Source organism: Balaenoptera physalus (assembly GCF_965194825.1).
Source record: "Balaenoptera physalus genome assembly, chromosome: 3".
Taxonomy (NCBI): Eukaryota; Metazoa; Chordata; class Mammalia; order Artiodactyla; family Balaenopteridae; genus Balaenoptera; species Balaenoptera physalus.
Window position 1 is genome coordinate 87,047,316 of NC_138890.1, and position 15,213 is coordinate 87,062,528.

At 34.2% G+C, this 15,213-nt stretch overlaps 1 long non-coding RNA gene across 1 annotated transcript; it reads right to left on the minus strand.

Moving 5' to 3' along the window:
* Positions 1-689: 689 nt before the first annotated feature.
* Positions 690-8,531, minus strand: LOC309657882. The gene is made up of 2 exons (XR_014261948.1): positions 4,986-8,531; positions 690-4,953 (listed from the first exon to the last, which is right to left on the minus strand). It is a non-coding gene; the product is annotated as an uncharacterized lncRNA (long non-coding RNA).
* Positions 8,532-15,213: the final 6,682 nt, after the last annotated feature.

Consider the following 15,213-nt stretch of genomic DNA (forward strand, 5'->3'; position numbering starts at 1 on the left):
GAACGTACCTCAATGTAATAAAAGCCATATACAACAAAGGTCAGGAGTAAGATACTATCAGCAATTTTATTCAACTTACTACTGTAAGTCCTAACTGGAGCAATCAGGCAAGATGAGGAAAAAAAGGCATTCATATAGGAAAGAAAGAAGTAAAATTGTCATTATTTGCAGATGATATGATCGTATACACAGGAAATCCTAAAGACTCAACCAAAAAACTGTTGGGACTAATGAACAAATTCAGTAAATTTCAAGTCTTATTTTTAAAATTCCTACTTTTAATTCCTAAAAATATCCCCTTATATTGTTTTATATTAGTTTTGAATATTCTGTTCTTTTAAATTAAATGAATCTATTCCTGTGAAAAGTATAAATAGGGAAATTTCCATAAAAATATTCAATATTTTCATATTATATGTCATTGAATTGAAATGCTATTTCATTTACCAAATTCTTATATAGAGAGAGTGATTTTCCTATCAGATGTTTATTTTGATCTATTTGTCTACTATGCACTGGTACTCACTATTTAAATTAACTTTATTGTATATCTTGGTATTCAGCTGGACAAGTTGTTTTCTCATACTCTTCTTCCTCAGAATTGTCTTAACTATTCATGATGCTTAAATCTTCCCATATCAACTTTAGGATAATCTTTCTTTTTATTGAAGTATAGTTGATTTACAATGTTGTGTTAATTTCTGTTATACAGCAAAGTGATTTGGTTATGCATATATATATATTCTTTTCCATTATGGTTTATTATAGAATATTGAATATAGTTCCCTGTGCTATACAGTAGGACCCTATTGTTTACCTATTTTATATATAGTAGTGTGTATATGTTAATTCCAAACTCCTAATTTATTTCTCCCCCACCCCTTTTCCCCTTTGGTAACCCTAAGTTTGTTTTCTATGTCTGTGAGTCTGTTTCTGTTTTGTAAATAAGTTCATTTGTGTCATATTTTAGATTCCACATATCAGTGATATCATATGGTATTTGTTTTTCTCTTTCTGACTTACTTCACTTAGCATGGTAATCTCTAGGTGCATCCATGTTGCTGCAGATGGCATTATTTCATTCTATTCTATGACTGTGTAGTATTCCATTGTGTATATATACCACATCTTCTTTATTCATTCAGCTGTTGATGGACATTTAGGTTGCTTCCATGTCTTGGCTATTGTAAATAGTGCTGCTATGAACATAAGTGTGCATGTATCTTTTCAAATTATAGTTTTCTCTGGATATATATCCAGGAGTGGGATTGCTGGATCATATGGCCACTCTATTTTTAGTTTTTTAAGAAACCTTCATTCTGTTTTCCATAGTGGCTGCACCAATTTATATTCCCACCAATAGTGTAGGATGGTTCCCTTTTCTCCACACCTTCTCCAGCATTTGTTATTTGTACACTTTTTAATCATGGCCATTCTGACCAGTGTGAGGTGGTACCTCACTGTAGTTTTGATTTGCATTTCTCTAATAATTAGTGATGTTGAGCATCTTTCTATGTGTCTGTTGGCCATTGGTATGTCTTCTTCGGAGAAATGTCTGTTTAGTTTTTCTGATGTCTTGACTGGTCTCTCTGCTGGTAAAGGGGCTTCCCAGGGAGAGAGAAGCTTTCCTCTTTCACGGGTCCCTCCCAGGGACACAGGTCCTGTCCTGAGTCCTTTTTTTTCTTTCATCCTACCCAGTTACATGGTGATCTTTCTTGCAATTTTGGTTTTATGAGATCTGCCAGCATTCAGCAGGTGTTCTGTGAGAATTGTTCTGCAATTGTAGAACAATATGTAAATGTATTTCTGATGTGTTTGTGGGAGGAAGTGAGCTCCATGTCCTTCTATTCTGCCATCTTGATCTGGCCCCCTCTAGGATCATCTTATATTCCACACACACACAAAATTTTTGATTACAATTATAGATAAATTTGGTGAAAGTTTTTATCATTACAATATCAAGTCTTCCCATTTATAAGCATTACATATCTCTCCATTTATTTAGGTCTTCTTTTATATATTTCAATGCATTTTTCAGATGGCATATTTACATACAAAAGACATGCTTCAGTTATTTTTGGTTATATTTATTTCATATATGTGATATACATATATGTGATTTAAAAGACTATATTATCAAATTGTTAGTTTATAGGAATCTATTTCTGTAACATTGACCTGGTGTATAAGAACATTACTGAGTACTTCCTTTAATTGAAATTGTCTTAAATTATCTTCTGAGCTTCTTTTTATGTGTTTTTAATAATCTCTTTATGTCTTCATTGAGTTTTTATTGCTCTTATTTCAGCAGTTTTCAGAGAGAATATCGACTTTACAGGGAAGTATTTGTATTTTTCATCTACTTCATATGTATATATATATATATTTTTTTTAATTTATGTATTTTATTTATTTATTTTTGGCTGTGTTGGGTCTTTGTTGCTGCACGCAGGCTTTCTGTAGTTGCTGCAAGTGGGGGCTACTCTTCGTTGAGGTGCATTGGCTTCTCATTGCAGTGGTTTCTCTTGTTGTGGAGCACAGGCTCTAGGTGCACGGACTTCAGTAGTTGTGGCTCACAGGTTCTAGAGCACAGGCTCAGTAGTTGTGGCACACGGGCTTAGTTGCTCTGTGGCGTGTGGGATCTTCCCGGACCAGGGATCGAACCCGTGTCTGCTGCATTGGCAGGTGGACCCTCAACAACTGCACAACCAGGGAAGTCCCCTCATATGTATATTTTTATGATTTGTATTCTTCATCTTCGTTTTTTTAGGCATGTTCCTTTTTTCCTTTTTCTTCCTGGGTCCTTTCTTGTTAGTACTCATGTTAAAATGTCATCCATTCTTTTTTTTTTTTTTTTAACATCTTTATTGGAGTATAATTGCTTTACAATGGTGTGTTAGTTTCTGCTTTATAACAAAGTGAATCAGTTATACATATACATATGTTCCCATATCTCTTCCCTCTTGCATCTCCCTCCCTCCCACCCTCCCTATCCCACCCCTCTAGGTGGTCACAAAGCACAGAGCTGATCTCCCTGTGCTATGCGGTTGCTTCCCACTAGCTATCTATTTTACGTTTGGTAGTGTATATATGTCCATGCCACTCTCTTACTTTGTCACATCTTACCCTTCCCCCTCCCCATATCCTCAAGTCCATTCTCTAGTAGGTCTGTGTCTTTATTCCTGTCTGCCACTAGGTTCTTCATGACCTTTTTTTTTTTCCTTAGATTCCATATATATGTGTTAGCATACTGTATTTGTTTTTCTCTTTCTGACTTACTTCACTCTGTATGACAGACTCTAACTCCATCCACCTCACTACAAATAACTCAATTTTGTTTCTTTTTATGGCTGAGTAATATTCCATTGCATATATGTGCCACATCTTCTTTATAGACCAGTTATCTGAGAATAGTATGGAGGAGACACTAAAGGATTGCAGTAAGCCAACATGCTTGAATTTTATTTGTATGCTTTTATGGACAATACTATCCTATGGGTATATCTACACTTTCAAAATTCAGGTATTCTTTCTGACTGGTAGTAAAATCTTATATGTTGAGTTCTTCATAGGAAATTTTGCTTTTATTCCCAAAATTATTAGCCAAATAACTGTACTTTTTAATCCTCCACCTTTTCACACTGAAAATCTACTTTTTGCAGAGATGGCATACCCATATATATTTTCAGTTTCTGCCATTCTTTGGAGTCAAACAAGACTCAACAGGCTTTCTACCTTCCAAAGTCTTGACTTCCCAAACAAGAGATCATTGGTTCATTTCCTCAGAATGTACAACTTATTTTCAGAGGAGTCTGTACCCTGCTCAAGACCTATAGAGGTAAAAGTTTCATTGTTTTTTTGTCTCCAGTTTTCACTATATCAGCAACTCTTCTGTATAGCTTTGATACTTACAGTTTCTTACCTTTAAGTTATAATTTTATTTTCTAATTTTTGTCCTAGTTGTTTGTATTAGTATTTAGTGAGGATACCGAGGGGCTGCTTTCATTAATACATAACCTTTAACTGGATGTCAAGAATATTTTCTCTAAGAAATTATTTAGCAATTATGGACTTAATATTGTATATATGTCCTATATAAGTCGCTATTTTAAGAGTAATACCTTCTTTTATAATATTAATTAAATTCTAAAATTTGCTTTGTTTTTCATAGGTAACAAAGCCCTTATTTTGATAGTGAAGTTGTTGGCAGTTAAATGTAACTATGTGGTTGTTTCCCATGTATACAAATGTATAATACTCTTGCCCACACACAAAACATACAACTTACCTTTTACAATATTTGAAATATATGAATATTAAGACATTTGGAGATAAGATGTTTATCTAATAAAAAGAAAGAAAAATCCTCTGACTGCATGGTTGTAATCATTTTCAGAAATTTCTGTTTGCTGAGAGTTTCTGTGGTAGGAGATATTTGCTCTTTACTTACATTGCTTTCAAAGCCTTTAAAAGATTCAAGTTTTTATGAACGTAACAGCATTTCTATGGACTAGCTCAAGGAAGTCATCTATTTTGATGCCTGCTGTAGGACTTAAACTTTAATTCTTTTTTAAATTTTATGATGAAAATCATTAGCCTACAGCCATCTTGACCCTAGGGCTGGAATTGATCTACACTCAGCTAGTCAAAAGAACGATGGATGAACTAGTATCCCTATCAAAATTTGCTTGCTGGTGTGGAGAAGCTTTTATAGTACTTTTATTATCCCTATGTCTGTATAAAACCTTTTTATTGATACATAGTAGGGCCACAGTGAGATGTCACATTGTTCAATAATCTGTGTAGCTACTATATTTATTATGATCGTTTACAAGAGTTTTTCAAATTATATAAAAAATAAATACTTATTACCAAGCCTAGAGCTGATTATACATCCTTATTCCTGTCTCCCATGTACCCTCTTCTCATGTATGCATACAACCTAACTCTAGCCTCACCCCTGCCCATGGGTTTTAATATCCAGCCTCACCCCTGCCCATGGGTTTTAATACCCAGTCTTGCTTCAATGTCATCATTTTCCTCTATCAACCCAAGTCTTGAGGTGTTTTTGTTCTGTATTGTTTTCCATCCCTCCTGTGGAAACATTCTTGATTTTACCCACTTGCAGTTTTTTTCAGAATTTCTCCTATATCCTTCTCTTTTCTATTTCTGTTTTAGGTGGAAGCTCGAGTATTATGCAGCCATGAATGAAATTGCTGGGTTGGGGAAAAGATTTAGGTGGTGGTACGAGGTGGTACTAGGTCCTATTGGGACAATGGGGATGGGACGTTCTTAGGTGTTCAAGGACTTCATAACATTTGCCCACTTGCAACTCCTTGTGCTCCCTGGTCTCCTTTACCTTGTGTAAGATTCACTTTTTCCTCTCATACAAGTGTATCCTTACATGGAAGCCAGCTCCAGCAGGAGATCATAATAGCTTACAATTGCTTTATGTGCATTCTTTCATTAGGGGAACACAATGAAATCTATAACCTAAGTGAACATTTTATTTTCATTTTACCAGTGAAGTAGCTATGGCTTAAAGAGGCGAAATAACATGGATAGTGAACAATAGATTTTAAACATCTACCCATTTCAGTAAGTTTAGGAAGTATAACATTTAACCACTATACTATTTTCCTTCAATATGAGGGGGAAATGCTAAAGACAAGGTGGGGAAGAAACCTCTTCTCAGTACTCAGGAAAACATACCTCAAGCATGTTACTGATCATTAAGGTGAAGTATCCAATCTGATGATTTAAAAGAACATATCTTCTTCTTTTTTTTTTTTTTTTAAACTTGTGATTTTAATTTACATAGTCTTTTTTTTTTTAAATTTATTTATTTATCCATGGCTGTGTTGGGTCTTCATTTGTGTGCGAGGGCTTTCTCTAGTTGTGGCAAGCGGGGGCCACTCTTCATCGCGGTGCGTGGGTCTCTCACTATCGCGGCCTCTCTTGTTGTGGAGCACAGGCTCCAGACGTGCAGGCTCAGTAATTGTGGCTCACGGGCCCAGTTGCTCCGCTGCATGTGGGATCTTCCCAGACCAGGGCTCGAACCTGTGTGCCCTGCATTGGCAGGCAGATTCTCAACCACTGCGCCACCAGGGAAGCCCCAAGAACATATCTTCTTATGTCATTATTATGTGTTTGAATAGATATGTTTCATTGCATACAGTACTCAGTGTGGTATAACTCACTAACACCTGTCGTTAGAAGGCAGCAGCAAATTGTCAATGATTCGAATAATTCGTGCTTGTCAGGAATTGAGGGAATGCACTACATAAACCATCCCAGATATTGTAATCATGAGTAAACTTTAAAAGGAAACATTTTAATATTTTCCTCCGAGTTGATTACTGTTAAACACTTGTGTAAAATTTGCATCACTGTACACTAAGATAAAATTGCTGTGTTTCCAGTTATTTCTTCCTTTTTAGTACTTTTTGATCTTTCTATTTTTACTTTTCATCCCTACTCATATGTTGAGTAAAATAACATTTTCATATCTCAAGTCACTGCTTCCTTTATGCTATTTCTGATCTGTTTTGCTTTTCTTCACATACTTATGTGTATGAGTAAGCTGACACTGCTATCTTTTAAGCCATTGCTTTTTTTTTTCTTGTCCTGTGCATCTGCTTTACTTTTCAATTAACATTCACAGAAATCCAGAGGAAAGTAATAATAATTTGGAAGGCATTGTGAAACATGGAAACATGGAGAATTATGTGTTTTCATCCCACATCCTTCCAAAATAGATTTAAGATGACTTTCAGAAGTACATAGAAGAAGATGAAGAACAACAGTGGGTCAGAAGAAACTATGGAAAATGCTTATGAGAGGAAAAAAGATGGAAAATAGGAGAGGGAGGGCAAAAAATGTAGACCATTAAATTAAGAAGTGCAGAAGAAAGGGTATGGGGAAGAGGCAGTATTTAAGGAAATGCCTGATAATTTCTTAGAATTGATGGAAAATGTCAGTATGCAAATTCAGAGGTGAAAACATCCAAAGCAAAGCAAATAAAAAGAAATCCACACCTAGAAATATAGTAGTGAAGTTGCTGAAAGCAAAAAATAAAGAGAAAAATCTCATAGTCAGCCAGTAAAATAAGATGAATTGTCTTCAAAAGATTAAATGTAACATTAAAAGCTGATTTCTCAACAGGTAGAGTGAAAGTCAGATGATAATGTAATGTCATCTACAATATAATAACTGAGGCCAACAGAAGATCCACACTATAGGAAATTATAAAATATAAAAAAGATGTGCTTCAAGCAGAAGGAAAATAATTCCAGATTAAGTCAGAAATGAGCAAAGAGTGAAGAACAAACAATGTGGTACAGATATAAGAAAATATAAATAATATTGGTAGTATAAAATTATAACTGTAATGTGTCATGGTGCTTAAATACCATGATACAGAGAGAATTAATGTTAGCATATAAGGGAATGAGTGGGACAAATGAAGTTAAAGGAGTCTAAGGTCATTGTATTATCCAGAATGAAGGTAAAGTAATTGATAAAAACAAACATTAATAAGTTACCTGTAAATATTTTTATTTGTGGAGCAAAATTATTGAAAGAAAGAAAATAGAATACATAATTTACAAACTAGGAAGCAAAATAATAATAATAATAATAATAATAATAATAATAATAATAATAATAAAATCCAAAAGAAGGAAATAAAAGCAAAAAGAAAGAGAATAGATGGAATATAAAGAAAGCAAAAAATATAATGGTAAATTCATACCCAAATATATCAGTTAGTACACTTAGTGTAAATGAATGAAATATTTGAGTTATGAGACAAACATGTCAGGCTGGATTAAAAAACCAAAAAATATATATGCTATTTACCTTAAATACATACAACTCATAAAAATACAGATATCTTAAGAGTATGGAAAATGACTAATTATAACAAAAAAGCTACATAGCTATCTGAATACTTCATAAAAAAGACTTTAAGAGAAAATAATTATTAGAGTTTAAAAATCCTTTATAATACTAAAAGATTCAGTTTACCAGAGAGATAAAGTTATATTAAATCTATATGCAGTCAATGATATAGCCTCAAAATATGTAAAACCAAGACTGAGAATTCTACAAGGAGACTCGAAGAGAAATACTGAAATCCACAATCATTATGGGAGGTTTTGACACAATTCCCTCAGTATATGGGAGGAAACAAAAAAAAAAAAAAAAAAAGGAAAACAAACAAAAAGTCAGTAAGTAAGCTTAAGGAATATTTAAACAACACATTTAACAAATTTCCTTAAGTGAATACACATTAGAAAACTCATCCAACAATTGCACATTACACTTTCTTTTAAGGCACAAAACTTACACAGAAAAGTCCACATGCATTTAAAAGACTTAAATCATATAGAATATGTTCTCTGAAGTTAAACTAGAAATAAGTAACAAAATGGTAACTAAAACATCACCTTATATTTAAAAATTAGAAAATCTCTTCTAATTCATAGATTCAATTTAAAAATCCACAAACTAATAAAAACATTTTAATTTAATATAACAATATTACATATCAACACTTGTAGGTTTTTACTAAAACATCACTTAGAATGATAACCATAGCTTTACATGTATAAGTTAGAAAAAAAGAGACTGAAAATTAATGAGCAATGCCTTCATGTGAAGAAATTAGAAAAAGAATTTAAAAATAAAACCAAAGAGTTTTGTAATGGTGGAGGAGCTTGTATTGGGCTAATCCTAACACAGATAACAATTATAAGCTATAGACAAAATTTAAAAGGTATGTATTCATGCCACTGGAGTGTGATTAAAATCGAGTATGACCCTTGAAAGAATGTAATTATTCTGGATGAGATTCTAAAATACATGACTTTTTGACTTAGGGCACAAGGTAGTTAAGAACTCAGTTCATTTATTAGCTTGACAAGTCAGAGGATGGACATCAGGGCTACTAAAGTGGATGGAAAGAGAGAGGGGAATTTTGGGGAAGAAGAGATCCACAGATTGTGCAGCCCAAAATTAGATATATAAACTCAGTGAGAATTCTTAGGTGATCCCTGAAGTGCATACACACAGTAGAGACTCAAGCAGCCCAGACCAAAATAAATAAAGACAACAGCTGAGCAGTGATTTTTAGTTGATGTGGATGTAGGGCACAGAGTTTGGAGCTTAAGACAGCCAAGTTAACTGCTTGCCAAAACAAAACTCTGCAGTTTTCAAAAACAAAAAGAATGAGTGCAAAATGTATCCTCTACAACATCCAATATATAATAAAAAACTACAAATCATATGTATAAACACAAAAATATAAACCACAGTCAAAAGAAAATGTAGTCAAAAGAAACTGATCCTGTTGGAATTAGTAGACAAGAACATTAAAACATTTATTATAAGCATGTTCAAGGAAATAAGGACAAATATGCCTATAATTATTGAACAGATAGAGAATTTCAGCAGAGAAAACTCCACTAGAGGAACAACATTCTGTATCTAAAGTTACAATACAAAAATGAAAACTTTATGGAATGAGCTTAAAAAAATATTGGAAACAAAAGAAGAAATGCCCAATGAATTTGAAAATAGAACAATAGAAATTATCCAAATTGGAAAATAGAAGAAAAAATATTGTGCCAAAAATAAACCAGGCCTCAGGGACCTATGGGAAGTTAAAATGCTGTCTAACATAAATGTAACTGGAGTCCTAAAAGAAGAAAAGAAATAGAAAATGAAACAGAAAAAATATTAAACAAATAATAAACTTACATATATAATGAACTCAGCTCATCTCAAGCAGGATAAATGTACAGAAAACCATGCACATCATAGTCAAACTGTTGAAGAGAAAGAGCAAAGAGAAAATCTTGAAAGCATACACAGGAAAGCAATACATTAAATACAGGAGAAGATTGATATAAGTGACAGATAACTTCTAACCAGAAACAATAGAGGTCAGAAAAAAATGGGACATCTTTAAAATGTACCCAGAAAAAACTGTGAACCCTGAAACTATATCCAGTGAAAATATTCTTCAAAAATGAAAAAAAAAGACATTTTCAGATAAACAAAAACTGAGAGACTTTGACATCAGTAGATATACACTACAAAGATTGCTAAGGGAATTTTTTAAGACTGAGGGAAACCAGATAGAAACTTGAAAGATATAAAAAGCAACAGAAGTATTAAATATGTGGAGCAATGTAAATTATTATATATTCTTTCTTAATCTGCTTAATCTTCTTAATCTGTTTAAAAGATATGACCATTTAAAGCATTGTATATTAGGGATGGTATAAGTAATATATATATCATAAATACAACATATTTTATGTTAGCTAGCAAAGGAATAGGAGAGAGAATAAAGAAAAATTTGTTAATATATATGCAATTATATTCATCCCGACATAAGAAATATTCTTAACATCTCAAGTCCTCATTATTGTAATTTTGGTTGGTTATAGTTTATTGTCTTGCAGGAGGTGACCCAAGCTTTCATCCCTGAAGGGTTGTTCCATTAGCATTCATGCCTGTAATGGGTGTTTTAATTTTCCCTTAATTTGTACCACAAAATATGGAAGTATTAAGAGTAGATCCAGAGAATTTCTGCATTCCAGACACAGTTTCTCCTGCCCTTGTTGTGTGATAGCAACCTATCATCATTTCTGCAGTCAGGATCAAATACCCTAGCCAGTAAATAACCCCTTCTTGACCCGTTGGTTCATTAACATGAGTATTCTAAATCCACCAGGTGGCAATATCATCTCCTAGTTTAATGGAATCCATATTACCTTTCTTGGTAGAAGAAACATTACATCTTTGTGAATTAAGACCTCTAAACAAGCAGAGTCTAGAGCTGTGAGGACAGGAAACCACTCCCATGTCTAGTCTTAACTCTAAGCCTCTTAAATCCTGGCCATGGGAGAAAAAGGACAAAAATGGTCATCGATTCAGAAAATATACTCTATTATGGAGGACATTACCACAGCCCCTCAAGTGTTTCCTCCAAGCTGACACCACAGTTCAGTTTTTAAGATATCTCACTGTTGACACAGGTCATCTGTTTAGAGTGACAAGGAACACGATAAATTTCCTAAGCATGAGCTGATTGCCATATTTCAATTGCTGAAATACGAGTTCCATGGTTAGAAACAATTCTGTGTGGAATAACATGACAGTAAAGAAGACATTCTGTAGGATTATGGATGGTGGTTTTGGCAGAAGTAATATGGTCAGGAAAGGCAAATCCTTTTCAGAGTAAATATCTACTCCAGTGAGAGCAAAGTGTTGCCCTTTTAGTGATGGAAATGGTCTAATGTAATTAATCTGCTACTGGTCCCCCTGGTGAATGATGCCATATCAAGAGTTCATTGTTGGTTTCTGCTATTGGGAGATTAGGGACTCAGCAGTGGCTATAGCCAAATCAGCCTTAGTGAGTAGGAAATAATTTAATGAGTCCTTACATAACTTCTGAGCATGCTTTCATGGCCAATTTATTCATCAGCCACTTATCAAGTACAGAGGTAGCTGGGGAATGAGACTGGTTGATAGCCACAGAAAAGATTATCTTGTCCACCTGATTATTAAGATGCAGCTTTGTTCAGATTACTGTTTGGTGAACATTCAGAAATATCTTCACAGTCTGTACACACTTGGAAAGTTTCTTCCACATAGCATTTCCTCAGATCTCCTTTACATCATTTATCTAGTCATGCTCCTCTCAAGTCTAATCTCCCAGCCAAACCATCAGTCCTTGCTCATGAATTATTATAAAAGTGTAATTCTGGTCATCTCTCCTTTCAGATAAAATGAACGGTCAGAATGTTGTCCACTGCGAGAATTTTCTTTTAACACTCTCAGGGACATACACAAAAGAGGCTATATGCCTTAATTGTCCATAATGCAGAACATTAAAAGGTTAATAAGAAAAGAGTATAAACAACTTTCTACCAACCAATATATTTGAAAACTTAGATGAACTGGACAAATTTCTTGAGAAACTCAACTACCAAACCTGACACAATATGAAATATACAATCTGAATAGTTCTGTATCTATTAAATAAATTGAATCCAGTGGAGAAAAAACAAAAAGAAATTGAATTCAAAACCAGTAACCTTACTCAGAAGTAGCCTCCAGACTCATAGTTTTGCTGGTGAATTCTATCATATAATAATAATCTTATACAAATATTAAAGAAGAAATAATAATAGTCTTATACAAACTCTCAAAAAATAGAGGAGGCCACAAGACATCCACATTTGATTTTATAAAATATACAATTGACCCTTGAAAAATGCAGGGTTTAGGGGCAACGACCCCCCACACAGCTGAAAATTCAAGCATAACTTTTGACTCTCCCAAAACATAACTGCTAACAGCCTACTGTTGACTGAAAGCCTAGCGATAACATAAACTGTCGGTTAACACATATTTTGTATGTTATATGTATTATGTACTGTTTCTTTCAATAAAGTAAGCTAGAGAAAAAATGTTATTAAGAAAATCATAAGAGAAAATATATTTACAGTATTAAACTGTGTTTATTGATACTATAAGTTTATTTACATCATCTGTTTATAGGATGAATCATCTGTCAGTACCTATATCAATATTGTCTTAAATGATACAAAGCACTGTAGATGTTATATTGTATTAGTAGTACTAGTCATCAAAAGTGAAAAGATAATGTGAAAAAGGAATCCATATTTATAGGTATAATGATTCATGCATTGATAATGAAGAAGCAATAGTACGATTGCTTTATGGTAAGCTAGTGTAATCCATACTGGTGTTTCATGATGGCATAGCCTATACACTAATGACTAGATCATTATCAAATTTTTTATGGCATACATTATTACAGCCATATTCATAATTCATAGTTCAGTACTGGAAACGTTGTTACATTAAAAAAATCCACTTACCTGTGATGATATACAGTTTCTCCAATCATGAGAGAGAGAGGCATACTGTATGGTAATTCATTTTTAAAAGCAAATTTATAAAACAGTAAGAAAACTAACACATTATTAATTTTATATTAAATATCACTCACCTTATGCCTATGTAAGGATAGGCTATCCACTTCAATACAAGTCTTGCACATGATGTTCTACGTGATGAATACTTAGGCAATGATGATGCTGACACAAAAACATGTCATGCAGTCTTGCTGTACAGTTATTAGATTTTCACATGAAGACACACACATATACAACAAATATATTTATTAACTGTATCATGATGACTATTTACTATTTATTGAGTGGAAGTGGATCATAATAAAGGTCTTTATCCTCATTGTCTTCACGTTGAGTAGGCTGAGGAGGAGAGGAAAGAGGAGGGGTTGGTCTTGCTGTCTCAGGGGTGGCAGAGGCGGAAGAGGTGGAGGAGGGGAAAGAGGAGGCAGGAGATGCAGACACACTCAGTGTAACTTTATGGAAATACATCATAATTTCTGTCTGACATTACTGCTTTTTCATTTCCCTAAAAGTGTTTCTATATGGTACCAATTCTTCTTCAACCATTTCCTTTAGTTTCAGTGCCCATATCAAAGAAGGGTCCATGTTGTAAAAGAAGTCAAAAGCAGTCTTGAATTACCAGAACCCTTCTGCCAGACTATGTCAATTTGTTTTCTGACACTGCTTCTTCTATATCTTCTTCCTCCTTGTCTGGCAGTGGTTTGGAAGCGCTCATGTCCATCAAGTCGCCTTCTGTTAATTCCTCTGGTGTGGTCTCCTTTAGCTTTTGAATTTCTCCAAGATCCATATCCTGAAACCCTTCCCTCCGGCCTTTTTTTTTTTTTTTTTTTTTTGCTGTATCCACAATCTCTTTCATAATTTCCTTGGCTGGCTCTGTTGTAAATCCTGTGAAGTCATGCACAATATCTGGACACAGTTTTCTCCAGCAGGAATTTATTGTTTTGGGCTTGATGGCTTTCACAGTTTTTTCTATAACAAATATGGCATCTTCAATGGTGTAATCCTTCCAGACTTTCACAATGTTCTCTCTATCAGAGTTCTCTTCCATAGCATTGACAGTCCTTTCCATAGAGTACCATGTGTAATGAGCCTTAAAGCTCTTTATGACCCCGTGTTCTAGAGACTGAATTAGAAACATTGTGTTTGGGGGCAAGAAGACCACTTCAGAGCCTTCAGTGTTGAACTCACAGGATTCTGGGTGGCCAGGGGCATTGCCCCAAATCCAAAGAACTTTAAAAGGCAGTCCCTTACTGGCAAGGTACTTCCTGACTTCAAGAACAAAGGATTGGTGGAACCAATTCAGAAAAAGGGTTCTCATTGTCCAGGCCTTCTTGTTGTACAACTAAAAGACTGGCAGCTGGTGTTTATCTTTTACCTTCAAGGCTTGGGAGTTAGCAGCTTTATAGATAAGAGCAATCCTGATCATAAACCCAACTGCATTTGCACAAAACACAGTCTTAATCTATCCCTTCCTGCCTTAAATCCTGGTACTCACTTCTTCTCCTTACTAATAAATGTCTTTTGTGACATTGTTTTTTTCCAAAATAGGGCACATTTGTCTCATAAAAAACCTATTCAGGTAGATATCCTTTTTCCTCAATGGCTTTCTTCATGACATCTGGGAATTCTTCTCCTGTTATCTTTATATTTGTTAAGCCAAACTTCTTTCTAAAATTATAAAACCATCCTTTGCTGGTATTAAATTCTCTAGCTTTAGATCTTTCACCTTCCTTTTGTTTTAAGTTGTCGTATAATGACTTCACTTTTGGTTGAATCATATTATAGTCTATAGGTATGCCTTTCTTTTAGCAATCCTGCACTCACATAAAAGATGTATTTTCAATATGAGATAAGAAGGTATTTCACAAAAAAATGCAAGGTTTCCTGCCTCTTGGGGTACCTGCAGTGATGGATTCACAAATTTCCTTTTCTTTTTTTTGCATTGGTTCTTAGGCTGGATTCATTTATCTTGAAATAGCTGGCAACTGCAGCTGCAGACCTCAATCTACAGTACACATCAAGTAATTCAACTTTCTCTTGTAATGTCATGACTCTTTCTGCTTCTTAGGAGTACTTCCAGCATCATTAGTGGCACTTCATATGAGTCCCAAGGTGTTATTCAAGGTTTACAGTGTTGCACTAAACACAATGAAAAATATGCAAGAACTGTGAGAGATCACTTTTTACTGCCACACACAATTTACTGGAGAGAGAACTGCTCACTTTGATGATTACC